Source organism: Geotrypetes seraphini, chromosome 10, assembly GCF_902459505.1.
Source record: "Geotrypetes seraphini chromosome 10, aGeoSer1.1, whole genome shotgun sequence".
Classification (NCBI taxonomy): Eukaryota; Metazoa; Chordata; class Amphibia; order Gymnophiona; family Dermophiidae; genus Geotrypetes; species Geotrypetes seraphini.
Genome location: NC_047093.1, coordinates 108,996,743 through 109,020,090, shown reverse-complemented (window position 1 = coordinate 109,020,090; position 23,348 = coordinate 108,996,743). Strand labels below are relative to the sequence as shown.

Here is a 23,348-nt window from a genome sequence, read left to right as displayed (position 1 = left end):
TTATGAATCACTATAAGCTACTTTTTTGTCTTTGTATCCAAAGGAGGATATAGAGAGCACATTAATAAAGTAAACTTTATCTGCTTCATATTCTCTTTTTTGTAAATAAGAGAGTACTTGCCAGCCCAGCAAATAGCTCTGAATGTGTGTGAATAATATGTGACTGGGAAAACCACAAGACAGCAATTTGAAGAACAGAGTTTCGATATTCTTGTTTATTAATGTAATTTTGTCAGGAAAATAATGTCATGTCTATATATTTGCAATATTTATCTTCTTTCTAGATCTACCACTCTGAACATATTTCTATTAAATAATATATGCTTGGACTTGCTAACAATTCATATTGAAATAATTATTTTCAAAGAGTAAAAACGTATGACTTAAAATGTTTTGAATCTTAACTATCCCCATTCTTGCCATAAGATATTTCTAAAACTCACATTCAAAGTTAAAAAAGTGATGTACTTATAACTAAAATTGCTTTAACAAACTGAAGTAATGGTTTAGTTAATCACCTAGTACAGCATGAAATTCTCTTTCTTCTCAGTTGGGCATCGGCCACCTCAATGTAGAAAGCTTGGACTGGTGCATTACAATGAACAAACTTCAGTGGCTAATCCAGTTCCATGATATAAACTAGGTTTTGATGTCCAGCAGTGGTTTGCTTCTCTGCTTTAGCAGGTTTTTTCTTATAGATGTGTGGCCTAATTTTAATCTTATGTAAAATGTGCTGATATGAGACAACAAGTGACCCAGATATTAGACAGATGATCAAACTGCAGATGAAAAGGATAATGCCAATGAGAAGGAAGTAGAGGTATTCAAGGACATTAACGCCCTGTCTGCATTGGCTGAAGGAGTCCTTTCCAAGATTGATGATAGGATAATGTTCAAAAGATACTGGAAGCGCACATTGTATCAGATGCATTTCTGAAAGACAAAGTGTTAAGAGTCAGTTGCCAACACATACATATTTCTATAATGATGATTAAAGAATATAAAATAGGAAGTGGGTCACGTTTGCTTTTACAACAAAAGAATTTTCTACATTTCAGAATGGTGAGGAGTTTATGTATAATTACGGGGAAGGGTAAGATGGTGATGGCCTTTATGTTTGGGGTTGAATGGTAAAAGGTACCAGACTGTAAGGGGACACGTTTTAATGTCATTCCCATATGTCATTCCCATGGGCAACATAAGAACAAGTGGGGAGTGGAATAGACCACGTTAACCTTGGGATAGACAATCTTTATTTGTATCAATAAATTCACAATGATAATACATATAAATTCACTTCAAACTACACATAAAAAAGTCCAACTGTATTAAAGTCTTGGTATAGATGGATGGACAAGGTCCGTTTTTCAGCTTTTGAATGGAGGCCTGCCTCAGGGGTGTAGCATATGAAGGCTAGAAGGATATTTTGAAAAGGACAAAAATGCAAATGTAAAAAACACTTAAAGAGGATCAAATCAGAACTCTAAAAAAAAGGGGGGAGTCCACGTTTAAAACAGAACATCAGAGAATCTGAGCATAACAAAAACAATAGGAAAATAAAAGACATGTTAAAAGGGCACTGCAGACACATGAGGAAGGGAAACAGAATGTCAAGAGGGTCTAAGCACATAAAAACGAGGGGAAACAAAGGACAGGCTAAAAGACACTGTAGAGTTTCAGTAAAAGTAAAAATAACAAACGTGTACAAAAGGTCCTTGCCTAGCAAATTGCATGAAATCGGGCACTGTAAAGTAGAGGTCTGCATGGGAACGGGAATCACGGGAATCCCGCGGGTCCTGCGGGGGTCCCGTGGGAATCCCCCCCAACCCACAGGACTCCCTCGGGGACCCCCCTCTAGCCAACGGGACTCCCACGGGGATGGAAGGCTTTGGAAGCAGGGTTCGTCCATATAATATAATGGACACGTCAGCCTTAGTAAAAGAGGGAGTTTATAAGTGAATTACCTGAACAGAAAACCAAAAAAGGGTTCCACCAATGAGATTCCACAAGGAAAACAGCAGCGCAAACACAAAAGAAACTGTGGAATTGATGATCCTGTCAGAAATAATTGCTGCTTTTTATGGGGACGAGCGGGGATGGAGGTTATTCTTTGCAGGGATTGGTAGGGACGGAGAGAATCCTGGCCGGGACGGGTGGGGACGGAGAGGATCCTGGCGGGAATGGGCGGGGATGGGTGGGATTTCTGTCCCCGTGCAACTCTCTACTGTAAAGTCTCTGGGTAGGAACGCTCAGGCGTGAAAGCACTGAAGATGAAGGCAAAACCACGGGAAAAACGAATGACACACTTACAGTGATGTCGAGAAAAAGGGGTGTGTCAAGCTGCAAAGATTCTGGGCAAAAAAAGGCTATTAAAAACCCCAAAAAGATTAAACAAACTACAAAAATGATGGGCCTTCTCTGATGTTCTGTTTTAAACGTGGACACCCCTATTTTTTAGAGTCCTGTACCCTGATCAGAATTTGTGCTTCAGCGTATGCAGCCGCCTCCACTCTTAAGGTATGAGTGCCTATTCAACCTTTTTGGGAAAGTCAGCCATTCTTCCCCTTTTCTGTGGTCCACATTTTGTTTTAATTTTCTCCTTTTTGGTGTGTTTCCCAGCAGTTTCCCAGCATTGGAGTGACATCTAGTGGGCAGGTTAGAAATGTATATTTTTATCTATGCCACGTTTTATTTATGCCATGAGGTATTTTATGTTCTTTTAATACTTTCATGCCTTTTTTATGCACTGTAGACAGTGAACATAAGAACCTAAGAATTTGCCGCTGCTGGGTCAGACCAGTGGTCCATCGTGCCCAGCATTCCACTCCCGCAGTGGCCCCCAGGTCAAAGACCAGTGCCCTGAGACCAGCCATACCTGCATACGTTCCAGTTCAACAGGAACCCATCCAACTTTGTCTAAAATCCCTGGAGGGTGATTTCACCTATAATAGCCTCTAAAGAGCATTCCAGTTTTCCACCACTCTCTGGGTGAAGAAGAACTTCCTTACATTTGTACAGGATCTATCCCCTTTTAAGTTTAGAGAGTGCCCATGACTATTGCTGTCCTCTCTATCTTCTCTTGTGTCTCCAGCCTTAGGTCCTTGTCCTCTGTGAACTTCCATCTTCCCACATCCTGGCGTTGGCTTGCATCAGACTTGTATTCTTGTGGGTTCTCTCCGCTGTTTCCAGATCTCGCTGCTGTGTCACTCATTTCTTCCTTGTGGTTGTCCTCCAGATGGTCCTCACTTTCTGTAGGTGTATCTCGGCAGTTCCACTGTTGCTGCTGATTTTCCATGGCCTCCCTGTATGCCTTCTTGATGAACTTCTCTAACTCCCGGACTTCTTCCTCGATGATTTCCCCTGTCTTGATGTTCTCTGCATCCCTGTACTCCTCCTGCACTGCTCAAAGTGCTTCCAGTTCCAGTATTCTGCCCTCCAGGAGTCTGACTTGTTTCTTCAGGCTCTCCAGTTCCCCGCATCAAGTGCATACATAAGACCGCCAGCTCAACTTCCTGCTTCTGTCTGCTGCTTCCATTGCTGCCCACTTGCCGGTCTGCTGTGGCTGTCCTCTGCTTCTGCTGTGGCTTTCCTCTGCATCTGTTGTGCTGTCCTCTGCGTCTGTTGTGGCTTTCCTCTGAGACTGCTCTGACTTTCCTCTGCGACTGCTGTGGCTGTCCTCTGCGAGTGCTGTGGTTGTTCTGCTGTTTGTGCAGTGACTCGCCCCTTCTTAAGGCCCTTCACAAAGGCGCTTTCACTAAGGCGAGCGTCTTTAACAGCGGAGCTCCAAGTTCCGATGTCAGAGGAGTGGGCGGAGCTACCTCTATCCACTGCCCCTCATTCTCCTTCACCTCTGTCCCCTCCTCTCTACTCCTCCTTTACTCTCTCCTGCCTCCCGACTCTCTCTCCTGCCTCCCGACTCTCTACTGCTGCTTGCTGTTGGCTGGTTTTATGTTCTTTTTTTAAAAAAATGTTATTTTTAAAATGTATTTCATTGTCAAATTAGTTTCATGGTTTTTATTATGGTCCTTCATTCTTGATATTTGCCAGCTTTGATATTCTTATTTTTTAGCTAGATTTTAATTTACATATTCCTTTTTAAGCAACAGTATATATGTATATTCTCATGCACTGTGTTAGTTTTATTATCTTGTTGGCTGGTTTATTTATTTAGTTCATAAATTAATCATGTTCTTTTGAAATATGTTTGTGGTTATTTATTTGCCCGTTTTGATATTCTTATTGTGTGGCTAATTTACAGATTCCCTTACATGCAACAGTATATATATTGTCACGAACCTAGCCCTAGAGCTGGGCTCGTGCCAAGCTTTGCTAAGGCAAAAGCTAGTCCTTTAATTCAAAGGGCTAATCAGGGAGAGAAGATTAAGCCCAGTGTAAGGAAAATGTGGGACTTCCCCTTTAACACTGAAGCAAACAGTCTGCAGGGGGTGGAGGGTTTAGAGAGTAACGGCGTAGAACAGCCTCTGAGTCATCCTTTTCCCTCTGCTGACCCCCAGCTGAGGGTGATTAACAGGAAGCCATGCAAGGCTAGGCAGGCAGGGCAACTAACTACTCCTCCTGTGAGAACAGGGCGTGGGCGTCTCTGCAATTTAGAGGCTGCTCTCAGAAGGAGAAAGTTAGTCTTCCCTGAGCCAGCTTCAGGAGAGGGCTCACCTGAGGAAGGGCTGCATTCCCTTGATGTTGAAATGCAGGAAGCAGATACTGACCTGGGGCTAAGCCAACAAGCAGTGCCAGAGCCCATGGAATGTTCACAACCCGAGGATCTGCCTGAGAATTATGGCATGGATTTAAGCTAAGTAGCTGGGTTGGGGGTTAGACAAGGTAACAGTAGTACGCTGTCTGTTTGTTCCTTAAAACAAGGGGCTAAGTGAATTATCTGAGGTTTGTGCTGCTGTGCGGTCTTGAAGCAAAAAGGAAAAAAAAACACGTTTTTTGTTTTCAACTTTAAAGTAGCAGCAAGCAGGAAGTTTATGTGTAGTTCTGCTGAAGAAGATAATTGAGGGATGTTAAGCAAGTTGGGGAGAATTCACCAAACAACCAGGTTGGGTTAGTGGGGCCATTCGTGGCATTCTGTTTACAGAAAGTTAAAGGTGAATTCACTTGCTCCCCTCCCCCATTAGCTTTGCTGAGCTGATTGGGGTTCAAGCCAGATTACTCTGAAGGCTTGATCTCAGCACCAGTGGGAGTGCTGTATGGATTGTTGTTGGCCTGGCGAAACATAAAGGCAGCAACATTTTGAACTTTCATTGTTGGTTTGGGACAATATTAACCTTTTGAATTTTGTTGTGATTTTGACCTACCTGGATGAAGGTGTGAGCTGCAATATGCTTTTTTGTATCAGCTTCATTTTTGTTTTGGTTGGACTAAGTTTATAGTGGAGAGTCTAAACTGTGAGCAAGTTCAATAAACTGTTTTGCATAGAACCATGAACTGATTCTTTTGATTTTTTCGTTCCATGAATGAAGAAGGATCCAGCAGGGCTTCCTACCTTTGGAAGCACGTCAGGGTGAATTATAGGCAACAGAGCCCCACATTGAGGACCGTGAGGTAGGGGCTTTGTTACAATATGTATATTTGTATGCAATGTGTTATAGTTATTGTTTTATATTCTTTATATATCTGTATTGTCATTCATAAGGTTTTGATTTGATCCTCTTTAAGTGTTTTTTTACATATGCATTCTTGGTCTTTTCAAAATATCCTTCTAGACTTCATATACTACAGCCCTGAGGCAGGCCTCCATTCAGAGGCTGAAACACGGACCGTGTCGGGTCACATCCATCTATACCACAACTTTAATACAATTGGACTTTATGTGTACTTGGAAGTAAATTTATATGTATTATCATTGTGAATTTGATACAAATAAAGATTGTCTATCCCAAGGTTAACGTGGTCTATCCCACTCCCCACTTGTACTTCTGTTTGATTTTACGTGGGGTTTTTGTTCCTTTTTTTGTTCTGCATGTATTCCCATGGGCAATGCACTGTATAAATGGGCTGTTACAAAATTATCCATCAAATATGCAGGTTATACTCCCTTATAACCTGCATGAATGCATTTTATTCACACTGAGCAGAAGTCTTCCCAGATGGGTTAGGAAAGGATTCACTTTTGGGAATCCAAATTTATGTGTCTGAAGTTTTATTTAAAAACTATGGGCCCCTTTTACAAAGCCTTGCTAGTAAATCCTGGCACAGCAAATGTGACAAATACCCATAGGAACTGAATGGGCTGCGTTGAATTTGCTGCAGGGGATTGCTACTGCAGCTTTGTAAAAGATGCCCTATGTGCCTCAAAGTGTAAATGTGTGTGCATAGTTTTGCTGGGGTAGGGTTTTTGTTTGTTTTTTTGTGTGGTTTTTGTTTTGTTTTTTAGCAAAAATGCATGTATACTTTCACCTTCAAATGCTGGGAATATCCACATAATGAAAATGAGGGGGAAATTCTATAAGAGGCGCCTAAAGCTCATAATTGAAAAAAATAAAAATTCATTGGGTGATAGGCGCCTATCTTCTTAGGTGAGATTCTACAAAAGATAGACGCCTATCGTATATCCAAAGTAAGCATGTTTAGGGGTAGAAAAAGATTTAGGCTCTGCTATGAGTAATTCTTCTACTCTTGCCAAGTTTAACAATAAATGTAATGTTTGTTCGTTGTTCTAATTCAGTGGTTCCCAACCCTGTCCTGGAGGATCCCCAGGCTAATCGGGTTTTCAGGCTAGCCCTAATGAATATGCATGAGAGAGATCTGCATATAATGCAAGTAACAGACATGCAAATCTGCTGCATGCATATTCATTAGGGCTATCCTGAAAACCCAATGGGTCCTCCAGGACAGGATTGGAAACCACTGCTCTAATTCAAGTTCAGACATTCTTGAGACGGCACACAAAAACATGTAACAATAATGTCACTCAGCAAGACAACACCAAACGTTGACATGAACACAGCTATGAGACACTGATATACCAAGGTTATGAAACCTTCCCGAGTTCTTTGTACAGTGCTGCCAACATAAGCATACGGAGGCAAGTTTGCGAAAATAATTGTCACACCTTGTATAAGCCATGAAAATGTCTAGGATGAATGGAGGCATGTCGGGGACAGTATGGGGGTGTGTTTGGACATCATGGCATTCTTGATGTCTATCCCTGCTTCTGTGTAGAATGTCAATATACAGCAATGCAACAGACATTAGTAGTAGCCAGTGTGCTGCCTATTATAAGGGAGTAACGTGATCCAATTTTTTTGCACCTGTTATTAGTTTTATGGTATAGGTTATTATAGTACTCAAGTTGACTGATAAAAAGAAAGTGGACTATTTGTTTAAAGCTGGTGGATGTATTAACAATTTAATTGAACGGATTTGTTAAAGATTATTACAATGGTTGATGGTCTTCATCATAAGGTGCATAGGCGCCAACTCTGTGGGTGCCGGAGCACCCCCAATATTTTTGGGACCTCATGAACACAGACACACTACTACTACTACTACTACTACTACTACTGCTACTATATTAGTGTACCATAGAGGGGGGGGGGGGTCCACCCCAGGTGTAGCTCATCTGGAGTACTCCAGTCCAGAGTCAGGTCTCCATGCTGTAGCCTGCAAGCTTTGGGCTGCCTTCAGCATTAATGAACTGAATACGATGCCTTCTATGACCCAGGAAGCTTTCCCTTTACTGCAACATCCTACCTCTGCAGGGACAGTAAGTTGAGGAAGAAGTCAAGCTGTACCTTCCAACCTGCTACTGTGCTGTGACCAAAGCTGTGTGTATTCTCTAGTGAACATAAGAACATAAGAATTGCCGCTGCTGGGTCAGACCAGAGGTCCATTGTGCCCAGCAGTCTGTTCCCGCGGTGGCCCCTAGGTCAAAGACCAGTACCCTAACCGAGACCAACCCTATCTGCGTATGCTCCAGTTCCGCAGGAACTTGTTTAACTTTGTCGAATCCCTGGAGGGTGTTTTCCCCTACGACAACCTCCAGAACCTCCCCTACGACAACCACTCTCTGGGTGAAAAAGAACTTCCTTATGTTTGTACAGAATCTATCCCCTTTTAACTTTAGAGAGTGCCCTCTAATTCTCCCTACCTTGGAGAGGGTGAACAACCTGTCTTTATCTACTAAGTCTATTCCCTTCATTATCTTGAAGGTTTCAATCATGTCCCCTCTCAGTCTCCTCTTTTCAAGGGAGAAGAGGCCCAGTTTCTCTAATCTCTCACTGTACGACAACTCCTCCAGCCTCTTAACCATTTTAGTCGCTCTTCTCTGGATCCTTTCGAGTAGTACTGTGTCCTTCTTCAAGTAAGGCGACCAGTGCTGGATGCAGTATTCCAGGTGAGGGCATACCATGGCCCGGTACAATGGCATGATAACCTTGTCTGATCTGTTCGTGATCCCCTTCTTAATCATTCCAAGCATTCTGTTTGCCCTTTTCGCCACCGCTGCGCATTGCGCGGACAGCTTCATTGACGGTGTAGCTTACTTAGTTGTGTAGCTTATCTAGTTGTGTAGCTTACCTAGTTATGAGATGGGTGTGGGAGCTTCTGGTAAATGGAATTGCTTACCTCCCCAGAGTTGCCCAGATTTTTTTCCAAAACCTTTCTTGCTATGGCCTGAGGTATGCTATGCCAACTCTCCCTGAAGAACCAGTGCTCATTCTGGATGATGATGATGAGAAAGATAGTCACTTTCTTTATCTAAAAATCTCTCCTGCCTCTATATTCCACATGCATGTGAAGGCTATTTAGTGAATGCTTTATATATTGGGTGGGTAATCACAGACACAGAACTGGCCAGGTCATTGCTGGAAGGGGCCATACAGAGCTAGGTATTTTCTGCTGCAAACCTGGATAATATGCATATTTATAGCACTCCACGTTTAGCATTGTTATACATACAGTATAATTAATTTAATTTAATTCTTATATACCGCTAATAACCGTGAGGTTTCTAAGCGGTTTACAATAATGATGCATTAAAAGGTACAATAAATAAAAATAAATAAGATAGGTACTTGGAAATTCCCAATCGCTGCCCCGGAACGTCCTCTCCGACGTCAGAATTGATGTTGGGAAGAAAGCTTCTGAGCGAGATTAGTAGCAGGGAGGTAAGCAGAGGAGCAGCGGCGGCAGACCGGGAGGTTTAAATCGGGCCTGGAGGGAGGCTTTTTTTTCCGTGGCAGGGAGGGAAGGAGGTAGGCAGGCTGACTAGCTTTGGGGGAGACAGGCAGGCTGACTTTGGGGGAGGTAGGCAGGCTGGCTTTGGGGGAGGCAGGCAGGCTGGCTTTGGAGGAGGCAGGCAGGCTGGCTTTGCGGGAGGTAGGCAGGCAGGCAGGCTTTTTGGGATGGGGTGGGACAAAGGCTGGAAGGTAGTGAGGAAGACATAGGAAGGAGGGAGGAAGGAAGGAGAGAAAGATGCAGAGAAAGGGGTGGGGGTTGTAAGTAGAAGAAAGACTAGAGAGATAAAGGCCTGGACCAAATGGGAACGACAGTAGGCAGAAGCAGGACTATGGGAGGTGCAGACAGAGGGGGAGAGACCCCGAGGAAGAGCAGAGAGAGGCAAGATTATAACAGAGGAGGGAGAGAAAGGGAGACCTGGAACAAAGATACAAAGGAGAACTGACACTCGATCTGGGGGCACTAAGGACATAGGAAGGGGCATTAAGGACATAGGAAGGAGGTGGTGGAGACACTAAGGACATAGGAAGGAGGCGCTGGAAACTCTAAGGACATAGGAAGGAGGCACTGGGGGCACTAAAGACATAGGAAGGGGCACTAAGGACATGGAAAGGAGGCACTGGGGGCACTAAGGACATAGGAAGGAGGCGCTGGGGACACTAAGGACATAGGAAGGAGGCACTGGGGGCACTAAGGACATAGGAAGGAAGGAGGGAGAGAATAGAAAGGGTCAACTGTTGGGCTTGAGTGCAGAAAGAAATGAAAGAAAGGATGCACAGTCAGAAGGAAACGCAACCAGAGACTCATGAAATCACCAGACAGCAAAGGTAGGAAAAATGATTTTATTCTCAATTTAGTGATCAAAATGTGTCGGTTTTGAGAATTTATATCTGCTGTCTATATTTTGCACTATATTTGTCTATTTTTCTATAGTTACTGAGGTGACATCTTTGAAACCCCCCCAATATAAATTAACATTTTCTCTGCGTATAGGGTGCTTTGTGTTTTTTTAAAATTTTATGGTTACCATTATGAAGTAATAAGATATTGTGTGTACATGAAAAATGAATGGAAGAATTTGGAGACGGGGCTAGGGCGGGATTGGGGGTGGGAATGAATATTAATAGATGTCCCGTTTTGTTGAAAAAATAAATGGCCACGTTAAATATAGTGCAACACATTTAGTGTTGCTACTGGACATTTTCTGTGCAGACATTATACAGCCAGCTCGCATGCTAAGAGGACTTCGCAGATGCAAATCACAACTCATATAGGGATAGAATGTGTAGGTGTTTGCCATTGTGGGGCATCTTCTGCATAATAGTAACCCTTCCTGCAACTTCAGGATTTCTACATTTAACATGCTGTCATTTTGAAAGCTCACTATTTATATCCTATGGGGTTCATAATAAAAAAAAACCAACCTGTCTAAAAAGTGTCCTAAATGGCTACTTGGATGATCAAAAAGCCTGATCGTCCAAGTACCCATAACCAAAGCTGGTTTTTAGACGTATCTAAAAACAGCTTAGGCCTTTCCCCTGCCTCTAGACGCACAGAGAGAAAAGAGGCATGTTTAGAGGAGGGGAAAGGGCGGGCAATGGGCGGGAGGTGGGCCGACCTACACCTAGGCATACAACAGGTATAACCAAAACATTTGACAGCTGTTTAAACGCCCAGACCACCACTACATCTACACTAACAACATATAATCAACCTAAAAAAAAGCCTAACTCCCAAATGCCCAAAATAAGAGCTTTTAGGCGAATGAGGAGCCAGTCCTTCACCTAAAAGCTGGATTCTGTAACAGGTGTCTGTCAAAAACAACACCAGTTACAGAATCCACTCCCCAAACCCAGCCCATGTGCCTAAGGCCCTGCCCACAGAAGGGGCCTAAGACTACTGGGCCTATTCCGGTTGGCCCAGGCACCTTAGGCCCCACCTGTGGGCTGGGTTTGAGATGCCTGGGCCAATCAGGCTCTAAGGCCAGCCATTCGAGAGATGGCTGGCCTGCTGGACAGACAGGCTTGGTACCCATCTGTCCAGACATCGTTTACAGGTATGGGGAGGGGGATTGGGGGAGGAGGGTTTCGCGGGTCGGCAGGGGGGCCAATCGGGATTTTGTGGGGTGATCGTGGGAGGGTGTGCATTGAGGGCAAGAGGGCCTGGGATCCCTCCTGCCTGTATTTTAGTGGGGGTGGGGGGTAGGGGGTTCATCTGGGCAGGATGGGTTGGGCTACCTCCTGCCCAGATCTTTGTCCGGGAAGGTCGGGCTGGTGAGGCAAGAGGGCTTGGGCTCCCTCTTGCCCCGATCTTCGTCAGGGAAGGTCGGGCTGGCAGGGCAAGAGGGCTTTAGCTCTCTCTTGCCCCGATCTTTGTCAGGAAGGGTTGTGGCTCGCGGGGCAAGAGGGCTTGGGCTCCCTCGTGCCCTGATGTTGTCAGGGGAGGGGTGTCATCAGGCAGGAGGGCTTGGGGTCTCTCCTGCCAGGATCCAATCGCGGGGGAGGGCTTATCGCTGCAAGAGAGATGGCTCATCTCTCCTGCCGCGATGGTGATTGCCCACCTCCCTCTGAACCGCGGCACTTCGGGGTAAGGATCGCTGGCAGGGGAGATGCGCTGCTGCAATGCTTACCCCGATGAGCCATCTCTCCTGCAGCGATAGTTGCAGTAGGCGGTAGGCAGGTTGCTGGGGCCACTGAGCTGCAGCAATCAGCTCAGCGGCCCCTTTTTCAGCACTTATACCTGTTTTGACTTGGTCTAAGTCAAAACGTATAAGTGCCGACTAGAAAACCTGCCTAAACTTTTGGTTATAACTGCTGTACATCTATGTCTAGGTCGGCCCACCTCCCTCCTTTTCCCCTCCTCTATAAACGCCTCTTTTCGCTCTGCGTTTAGAGGCAGGGATGTATCTAAAACCAGCTTTGATTATGGCCACTTGGACGATCAGGGTTTTTGATCGACCAAGTACCCATTTAGGCCACTTTTTAGATGAGGCTTTTTTTTTGTTTTTAAATATATTTTTATTCAATTTTTCAAAATTGGACAACTGAAAAGTAGCCAAGTCACAATACAGCACACCAAACAGCACAGCACAGAAAAAGCCCCATGTGAAGTGACCACCATCAAATCCTCTCCAAACCAACCCCCCCCACCTCCATCCCCCACACACAGTTGAACAACAAAAGCAAAAGAAGGGACTCTCAGGTACAAACAATAAAAAAACCCCTTCAAACTGACTGTTTCCAATTAGGTAGGCATCCCAAACCTTATGATAAAAAGGCATAGTATGACGACGAGTAACCGCCAACTTGGACATCAACTGCAGATAGTTCAAGCGGATACAGATGTGTCTCATAGCTGGCAAATACTTCTTCTTCCAATAAGCAGCCAACTCAATGCGGGCTGCTGAAATAAAAAAAATTGCAAATCTGTGTTCCGGTTTCGTAAAACCCAGAAGAGAGGCGTTCAACAAACAACAGGCCATCAAAAGTGGGCAATGTTTACGCAATAAAGTAACTAAAAGCTTACCAACCTCCTGCCAATATAGCACCACTACCACACATGATGAAAATCACCCCTCTGCCCACAGCCACGCCAACAAAGCGCAGAACAAGACTTATAAATCTGGTACAATTTAACGGGAGTATAGTACCAACGATAATAAATTTTATAGCTATTTTCTATGAAAGCAAAGGACACGGAAATAGTAAACAAACACTTGTACAGATATTGCCAAGATCTCAGAGGCGGGGACTCCCCCAAATCAGTCTCCCACAAACGCTTATAGGGATTATCCAGGGGGAACCGCACTAATAGGGCCTGGTATAATTGAGTGATTCCTCCCCGCCCTGTGCCCATGCGAAGAGCCCTTTCCAACTTAGTCTCACTCAAACACAAATCCCAAAAAGCATGTTTAAGAAGAAAGGAGCGCAGTTGAATATAGAAAAAAGAGTCAACAGCCAAAAGCCCAAACTCCTCTTCTAAATGATGAAAAGAACATATATGAGTCTCCAACCACACCTGCCCCAGAATACGAAGGCCTGCACGAGTTCAAAGTTTGCGAAAAGGTTCCACTCTACCTGGGGAAAACCCTGGAGTCTGACGAAAAAACAGCCGCTCTGGGAACAATTGTCGCTGGACCTGATACCAAGTCCGTAAAATGCAATGCAAATATGGATTAGGATCAGAAGTACAGCCCTATGGGGGCCCAAGGCAATTTCCATAAGGAAATAATAGGTAAACAATACTGAAAAATTTGAATCCAAGGGTGATTCAAATAAGAAAACCAGGCAGCAATTTCCTGCTACCGTGCAGCCTGATAATACCCCCCAAAATATGAGACCCCCCATTCCACCAGAAAATTTAGACTGATAAAGAACTGTCCATTGCACCCTCGGTGGACGTTTATTCAAAATAAAGGCAAAACCCTTTCGATTAAGGCGGCGGAAAAAAGAATCTGGCAAACAAATCGGGAGAGCTTCAAAGAAGGTTTGGATAGGTACCTAGAGGACAAAGGGATTGAGGGATACAGATAGGAGTAGAGGTAGGTTATAAGGATAGGATTAGAGGATTAGAGGTAAGTTACAAAATTAGTCTGGGACCACTGTTCAGGCGATAGGCCTGATGGGCCACCGCGTGAGCGGACCGCTGGGCAGGATGGACCTCTGGTCTGTCCTAGCGGAGGCACCTTTTTATATTCTTATGTTCTTAGAGCCATAAACAAATACAACAACTGTAGCAAAAGCATCATCTTGACCGCTGCTATCCGACCTGTCCAGCTCATAGTAAGCCCCTCCTAACCATCCATATCTTTAAAAAGAGTATTTAAAAGCTCTGGAAAGTTAGCCACAAACAGCTGAGAGGTATGAACCGTATGCCTCACTCCCAGATATTTGAGTGAAGAAGTAACCCAATGATAAGGAAAATCACGGCGGAGCACCAAAACCATGTCCGAAGGAACATTAAGATTGAGAATCTCAGACTTAAACCTGTTGACTGTAAAACCTGACATTTAACCATACATTTGGAGACAGTGGGATACCTCCCGTAAAGATACCTCAGGACTCTGCAAAAATAGAAACACATCGTCTGCATAAAGTAACAGTTTGTATTCACGAGGGCCCATACATATACCACAGATGCTACCATGAGCGTGAATGGCACAGGCTAGCGGTTCCATAGAGAGAGCAAATAATAAAGGGTATAAGGCACATCCCTGACGAGTCCCCCTATGTAATTCCAACGGCGCCAAATAAGTCCCATTTATTTTCAGATGTGCTAAGGGGAAAGATATAAAGCTTGAACCCAATGTAAAAACCAACTCTGAAAGCCCATGTGAGTCAAAACCTGGAAAAGAAAAGTCCAATCTATCCTATCAAATGCCTTATCGGCATCAAGGGACAAAAGCAAAGTAGGGGAACCCTCCTGGTGAGCATACCACATCAAATTTATTGCTGCTTTAATAATATCAAATGTTTGTCTATCATGTATAAACCCGGCCTGATCAGCATGAATTAATTTATCAACAACTAACTACAATCTAGTAGCCAAAATTTTCGTAAAGATCTTATAGTCCATATTAAGCAACGAAATAGGACGAAAGGAACGGCAACAGGTCGGTGTCTTGCCCGGCTTGAGGATCAAAGTGACCGCTGCAAGCCGCCAGGACTCCGGCAAAGAAGCCCTGGAAATCAAAGTCACAAATACCCGCTCCAACAGAGGAGCCAAAAGAAGTCGAAAAGTCTTATAAAACTTATTGGTATAGCCATTGAGCCCTGGCGCTGTATGTAGAGGAAGACCTTTGATAACATCCAAAATTTCTTGCTGAGTAATAGAGCTAGAAAGTAAACCCAATTCTCCCTCAGATAAAGTAGGCAGGGAAAGTGAGGATAAATAAGTCACCTGAATAGAACCATCAACTCCTGCAAGGGACGTATATAAGGTCCGGTAGTACTTTTGGAACACCTCCCCAATATCATCAATAGTATGACAATCCCGCCCATCCAGAGTCACAATCTGAGAAATATAATTCCGTGTCCTCTGCTTCCGTAATTTATTTGCCAAATTACGACTAGCTTTATTATTAAACTCACAAAATTCCTGCCCTACTGTCTGAAGCTCAGTACTAAGCGTTGCAAATTCCAAATCCTTAAGGGCAATGCGCAACTCATCAATCCGGGACTTATAGCTCTCAGAGCCCGAGGAATGTCACTCCATCCACTCTAACTCATCCAATTGACTACGCAACTGTTGTTCCTGAGACTTTCGCAATTTATGAACATATGCCTGTAAAGAGATAATTTTGCCCCTTGAAACAGCTTTAAGACCCTCTCATAGCACACAAGGAGCAACATTTTCAATATCATTGAATTCAAGATATTCTTTGATAGCACTGGCTATCACCTCCCCATGGGCCGGGTCCAATAATAAAGCCTCTGGGAAACGCCAAGGGCTCCAAGTAGGGCGCGACAAGCCCCGCAAAGAAACCCGAACAGGCATATGATCAGAAAGCGTGCTATACTGGATGGAGCAAGAAGCTAAACGGGCTAACCAAAAACGATCACCAAGCCACATATCAATCCGAGAGCTACAGTCCCGGGAAGAAGAGCAGTAGGTATACTCCCGATCCCCAGAGTGAATTTGTCTCCACAAATCAACTAAACCCCATCTTTCAATCAGAAAACGCAAACATGCCCTCTCCCTGAGAACAGAGGAGCCCTGTTTGGTGGTGCTGTCCAAGACCGCATCCAAAGTAACATTAAAATCCCCCCCCTATCAGAAGGGGACCAGTTGCTTTGCAGCCCAACAAATCACTCAAGCCTGCAAAAAAAGAGCCCTGACCCACATTAGGGGCATAAATATTCAACAATGTATAAACCATCCCACCCACTAAAACAATCAGAAGCAAATAATGCCCTTCAGGGTTTCGAATAACCGTTTGAACCTCCCCAGGAAATGAAGAGGCTAGCAAAATACCCACCCCTCTAGTTTTCTTCCCATCACACACATTAGAAGCAAAAAACCTATTGGGAAATCTAGAATTGTGCATCAGATAGTCATGTTTGGAAAGTAAATGCATTTCTTGAAGAAAAACTATAGTGGCATGCAAACGCTTCAATTCTCTATACAATAAATGACGTTTATGTGGTATATTCAACCCTCGAACATTAAAAGACACACAGTGAAGCGGCATACCCCCTACATCACTTGACGGTCCCATAAAGCTGCTTAGAGCAAAAAGAAAAAAAACACCTCCAGAATACAGAATAAAAAATATACAAAATAAAAAAAACCCAAACTCAAAACTAAAATCAAAAAACCCTGAGAGTCCAATATCGGAAAAACCCCATCATACCCAACCCTTCCAAACCATCCCAACCCTCCTCCCCCTCCCACCCCCATCCCAAACAACAATACTCTAGAAAATCCCACTACCTAGTGGAAACCCCCAGATATACACTGTAACCCTACGCTCCTCACCAACCAGAACCCAAAGAAAAGCAAACCCACATAATGCAAGACATAACAAACTCCCAAACAGGTAACCAATGCAAAGCCCACCCTAGAGTCAAATCAGAAAGCCCCAACACCCCATCAGAGTCCAGGGAATCAAAACAGACAGCCAGAAGACCCTCAAGGCAGATTACTCTCTGATCGCTCCTGATCCGGGACCTGACGTTGAAGCCGACCACGGCCCCTCATGGAGCGCTGCAACGGAGGAGAGGGCATCACTGACCCAAAAGATCGAAAGCACATAGACCTCCGCTTACTGAAGAATCTCGGGAACCAAAGTCCACCTCCAGGAAGATCTAAAAACATCCTCCATAGAGCGCACAGTCTTCAAAACATCCTCCAGATGAAACATAAGCGCAAAAGGATAGCGCCAACGGTATCGGATCCCCTTATCCCGTAGGTACCTCAGTAACGGCTGCAGATCAGCCCTCCTCCGCAAAGTTACTGAAGCCAAATCGTGGTAGAGTTCAATATCATGACCATCCCAATGAACAGGTGATTGCACCCGGGCCTTAGCCATAAGAGACTCTTTTAGTGTAAAATCCTGAAAACAAGCTATAATATCATGGGACCGGTTAGCACGCGGAACCTGTAAAGCGCGATGAGCTCTTTCCAACTTAATAGTCTCCGGCAGCACAGCTGAAGTCTCATCCAAAAGAATATAGCTAACAATACGCTGGACCACCACAGCACAGTCCATATAGTCAGCCGATTCAGGAAGGCCCCGGATCCGAATATTAGACCGCCGACTGCGATTTTCCAGGTCTTCAATTTTATCCAGTAAATAAAACTGTGTAGTTTGTAACTCTGTTTGCTGAGTATCTAAACGGGTAATCACTACCTGTTGTTCCTCAATGCGGCCCTCCGAGATATCCACATGAATCCCCAGAGCCAAAATATCACCACGAAGGTCAGAGGCCAAAGCAGTTAATTCGGCACGGACCAATCTGTGCCAATTTCTTGTAACATATTCCGAAGGTCAGTCATGGGGACCGTTGCAATTGCAAGAGCCGATCTGTCCGGGGAGGGAGGAGATGAGTCCAAAGCAGGGCCTGAACGGGGCGGGGCCGCTAAAGTTTTCAGGTGGTCACCAGCACGAGTTGAATAAACATAGTCCTTTATCGAGCATTTACCCGATTGAGCCATCCAAAGTAGGGGCGAATCGCGTCGCACCAAAGAAGAGAAGGCAGCACACCAAGGCACTATCACAGTGGGTAAACAAAGAAAAACAGCAAATTAATCGGTGAGGAGCACAGAGCCTGGTTTTCAAGCAGCCATCTTGAATGATGATGTCAGCGCCCCCCCCCCCGAGTTTTTTTTTTTTAAATTATGAGCCCCATATTGTTTTGAATCTTGGAATCCATAAGATTCTAGGAATTTTATTATCCTTTCCTTTAGCAACGCTTCTATTATTTTTCCAATAACTGAAGTAAGGCTTACCGGCCTGTAGTTTCCCGCTTCATCTCTATGACCACTTTTGTGAAGAAGAACCACATCCACTCTTCTCCAATCCAACGGAACCTCTCTCATCTCTAGGGATTTATTAAACAAAGCTTTAAGTGGACCTGCCAGAACCTCTCTGACCTCCTTCCTGTCTGATTCCATGGCTTTGTCCACCTTCAATTTTTCAAGTTGTTCATAAACACTTTCTTCGGTGAATGCAGCAATATCTACTCCATTCTCATGTGTAACTTTGCCAGCCAATCATAGTACTTAGTATAAATATAATCTGTTATCTTCATCTTATCGTAACTTTACGTTGCTATTTATCCCCAACAGGTCCTGTTGGACATTACCTACTAAAATGTACATATTACATTTTCGCTCAGCAAATTGTATTTCTATACTATTGCCTCCTGAGGTCTCTGATCTCTGTATTTCCTCTGAATATCTACTTATTGTATTTCGCTGAATGTCCAGCACTCTTGATTGTAAACCGCCTAGAAGTCGCAAGATTGTGACGGTATAGAAGAATAAAGTTATTTATTATTATTTACTTTTCCAGGATTTTCTACCATGAATTTTGTGTGGCCGCCATTGACTTTAACTGTTATATCAAACCAAACTGTTTGATGATCACTACCGCCCAGGTGGGCAACCATTTGGTCATTACACTGGAAAAAAAATGAAAAACTACAAAAATCTGATTAGAGAAAAACGAACAAAACACTACGCACAAAAAATAGGGACACCCAAAACAAATAGCAAAGAACTGTTCAAGTTGGTAAACAGACTAACAGACACTACCCAAATCCCGCTACAGGATAATGAAAGTATGCCCTCGGCAGAAACTCTTGCCACTTTTTTCAACAATAAAATCTTAGGTGTAAGAGCAACTTCACCCAACTTCACCTTCACCCAACTCGGACCCCACGAAAAAGAACCCAGAGTAGACATGCTCTGGAACCATTTTGAACCTCCAAATTGGCACCAATTTCTAACCCTGTTCAATAAATATACTAAATCGAACTGCCTACTGGATGTATGTCCTTCCAAGACCTTGAAAACAGCTTCACTAGATTTTAAAAAGGATCTATTCAATTGGATAACTACCACTCTCACAGAAGGAACATTTCACGAGGAAATGGGACATATACTGATCACACCCATCCCTAAAGATCAAAAAAACTCACTAGCCCTGAAAACCAACTACAGACCCATTGCAAGCATCCCCTTATTTACCAAGCTTCTTGAAGGATTGGTTAACTTGGAGCTTGTGAACTATCTAGACAAATTCAGCATACTCAATGAACACCAATCAGGATTCAGAAAAGGTTTTAGCACTGAGACAGTCCTAGCCTCGATCCTTATTCACCTATATGGCTTATTCAGCAAAGGAACAAGTTCTCTGATTTTACAACTAGACTTTAGCAGTGCTTTTGATCTTGTTGATCACAAAATAATGCTACACTGCCTAGATGCAATAGGACATACGGGAAGAGTAAGGAACTGGATACAGGGTTTCCTAACAAAGAGATCTTACCGTGTGGTTAGTGGTGGGACATACTCAAACTCCTGGAAAAACCCCTTGGGAGTACCACAGGGTTCACCACTATCTCCCACACTATTCAACATTTACATATCATCCCTAGGACACTTACTGCAAAAGCTAAACTTAAACTACTACATATATGCAGATGACATTTCAATTTTAATCCCAATAAACAGCATTACAAACGAAACCTCAGAATACATTTCTCATATTATGACCAAAATAGAACATTGGACAATCAACTTCAAACTGAAACTAAACACAGAAAAAACTTCCTTGCAAGTAGAGAATGACACGGTGGCAGTTTACCCGCGGCTACTGCGTTTAGCCGTGGGTAACCCGCCAAAAACGGGGAATGAAAATTAGCAGCCTCTGCGGGGACGGGGACAAGGCCATCACCGCCCCGTGGAGCGGTGAATGGTCTTGTCACCGCCGTGAGGCATAAAGGATCGTGCGGTTCCCGCAGCCCCCACCTGCCCACCTGCATGCCGGCTCGATCGTTTAACCAGCTTCCTCCCTCCACTTCACCTTAGTTTGCTGGCTTTCTTTTTCGGCGACCGGAACGCTTTCAAAAGAGCCGCGCACGCGCGGCTGCTCAGTATTCAATCTTCTGCTCTGACCCAACCGGAAACAGGAAGTTGCAGCAGAGCAGAAGATTGAACTTTGAGCAGCCGCGCATGCGCGGCTCTTTGAAAGCGTGCCGGTCGCCGAAAAAGAAAACCGGCAAACTAAGGAGAGCTGGAGAGCAGTAGCGTACCAAGGGGGGGGGGTGCGGGAGGGGCGAAAAAGGTAATGGCGCCAGGCCTTGGAGCACCGAGGCAGACCGCTTCTCCCCCTCCCAGCCGAACCCCCACTGACCCTCCTATCTCTCCCCCCCAAGTGAACCTTTCCGACCCTCCCAGCGAAAGCAGCAAACCTCCCTCCAGTAGCGTCGGCTTTCTCCTCCCTCTGCCGCATCACTGATGATGTCATCAGTGATGCGGCAGAGGGAGGAGAAAGCCGCGAAGGAGGTTTGCTGCTCTCGCTGGGAGAGTCGGAAAGGTTCACGGAGGGGGGGGAGATAGGAGGGTCAGCGGGGGTTCGGCTGGGAGGGGGGAGAAGCGGTCTGCCTCGTGTTCCATTACCTTCTTCGGGCAGCAGCAGCGTTTACAATTCGCTGCTGTTGCCGGCTTCAGGCCTTGTTCTCTGCCGGGTCCTGCCTACTTCCTGTTTTCATGAAGACAGGACCCGACAGAGAGGAAGGCCTGAAGTGGGCAACAGCAGTGAATTGTGAATGCTGCTGCTGCCCGATGAAGTTCAGGACATCGGGGAAGGAGCAGGGAGAAATCGGCTGCTGGCTTGGGGGTGAGGGTAGGGAAAGAATCGTGGAAGTGGAGAAATTGGCACGATGGCTTTGTGGGGGCTAGGGGGAGAGAGAAAGAAAGGAAAAATAAAGAGGGGGGGCCAGGGGGAGAGAGAAAGAAAGGCAGAAATAAAGAGGGGTCAGGGGGAGAGAGAAATAAAGAGGGAGGCCAGGGGAAGAGAGAAAGAAAGGAAGAAATAAAGAGGGGGGCCAGAGGGAGAGAGAAAGAAAGGCAGAAATAAAGAGGGGGTCAAGGGGGAGAGAAAGAAAAGCAGAAAGAAAGAAGAGGGCCAGTGGGAGAGAGAAATAAAGAGGGAGGCCAGGGGGAGAGAGAAAGAAAGGCAGAAATAAAGAGGGGGGCCAGGGGGAGAGAGAAAGAAAGGCAGAAATAAAGAGGAGAGCCAGGGAGAGAGAGAAAGAAAGAGGGGGGAGGGCAGGAAAAGAAAGAAGGACCAGAGACTCATGAAATCACCAGACAAAAAGGTAGGAAAAATGATTTTATTTTCAACTTAGTGATCAAAATGTGTCCGTTTTGAGAATTTATATCTGCTGTCTATATTTTGCACTAAGGCCCCCTTTTACTAAAACGCAATAGTGGTTTTTAGCGCAGGGAGCCTTTGAGCGTCGAGAGCAGCGTGGGGCATTCAGCGCAGCTCCCTGTGCTAAAAACCGCTATCGCAGTTTAGTAAAAAGGGAGGGGGAATATTTGTGTATTTTTGTATAGTTGTTACTGAGGTGACATTGCATAAAGTCATCTGCCTTGACCTCTTTGAAAACCCGCGGAATATAAATGATAATTAACATTTTCTCTGCGTACAGCGTGCTTTGTGTTTTTAAAATTTTATTGTTGGTAGATCATTTTGACTTGGCCACAAAGGTAAGGGGGAGGGAGGGAGGGGAGCTGCTGAAAGACATCTAGTAATCCTTGCAGGCTTGACTGTGCAGGGAATTATTTTTGTAAAATCATGTTTTGTTATGTGACTGGCATTATCTAGACTTTAATTTCTATGAATGAATAGAATGAAAATGATATAAAATTACATGCTTGCGGGGACCGCGTGTTCCGGCTCACACAAGGAAGGAGGGGGTGAAAGGGAAAAAGTTTCTCTTCCTTGGAAATAGATTCTGAAGTGACCTCATCAAAGAAGACCAGCACCAAATGTACAAGAAATCCCTTAAACAATGTCAAAAGAGCCCAAAATAGAAAACTGCTACTGCCTTGAGACTCCATTATTGAAGGAATCAACTTGAAATCACAGAAGAGACAGGAAAAGGTTAAATGCCTCATGGAATCCTCAGGTACAAAACACAAACCAAATTGTGAATGAAATCAGAGCAGACAGTAAGAATTATAAAATTGATGTCATTATCCATCTGGAAAAAATGGCATACTAGAAATAATGCCTCAGCAATACAATTTTCAGAAGTTCTATTTGCTCATGGTAAGGGAGAAGAGAGACTGCTAGTGATGGTGGGGGGACTGATAGAAGATATGAAAGAAGGGTGGTAGAAAGGAACAGATGGTAAAGGAGGGAGGGAAGGGTGGTGGTGGAAAGGAATAGAACAGACATTGAAAGAGGGTAGAGAGGAACAGACCCTGAAAGGAAATGTGGAAGGCAGAGTGGGGAGAAGACGCTGGAAGGGAAGAAGACAGATGCCAGACTATGGGGGAGCGGAGGGAAGAAGATGGGTGCTAGACGGGGACAGTGACGGGGCGGTGAATGGGATGGCAGTGGCGGTGACGGGGCGGTGAAAGGGATGGCGGTGACGGTGACGGGGCAGTGAAGGGAACGGCGGTGACGGGGCGGTGCAGAGGATGGTGGGCCGGGGAAGGTGCAGTGACGGGGACAGATTTTTTCCCCGTGTCATTCTCTACTTGCAAGCTCAACAGACAAAATTACCAAAACAATGCTACATATAAAAGATCACGACTACCCGATTACTAAAACAATACAAATATTGGGAGTCACATTAGACACACATTTGACAATGGTTGAACACACGAATGCAGTGGCAAAAAAGTGCTTCCTGGCATTATGGAAATTAAAGACCATCAAAAAATACTTTGACCCATTATCATTTAGATTATTAGTGCAATCACTAGTGCTTTCTACTCTGGACTTCTGCAATATCGTTTATATGGGTAAACCCAAAAAACAGTGAGGAAACTTAGAATTGTTCAGAACACGGCAGTCCACTTGATATTTGGATTGAAAAAAAGCAACCGTGTTAGTCCCCACTACAGAGTGCTGCACTGGCTGCCAGTCGAGGCACGAATAATATTCAAGTTCTCTTGTATATGTT

General features: G+C 44.5%; 1 protein-coding gene across 1 annotated transcript in view; it reads right to left on the bottom strand.

Annotated features, from left to right (window-relative positions):
• Positions 1-815: 815 nt before the first annotated feature.
• Positions 816-23,348, bottom strand: part of LOC117367454 — a 232,252-nt gene continuing 209,719 nt past the window's right edge. Inside the window, exon 11 of the mRNA XM_033959999.1 lies at positions 816-933. The gene's annotated coding sequence lies outside the window, so the exon portion shown is untranslated. The remainder of the gene's footprint in view (positions 934-23,348) is intronic.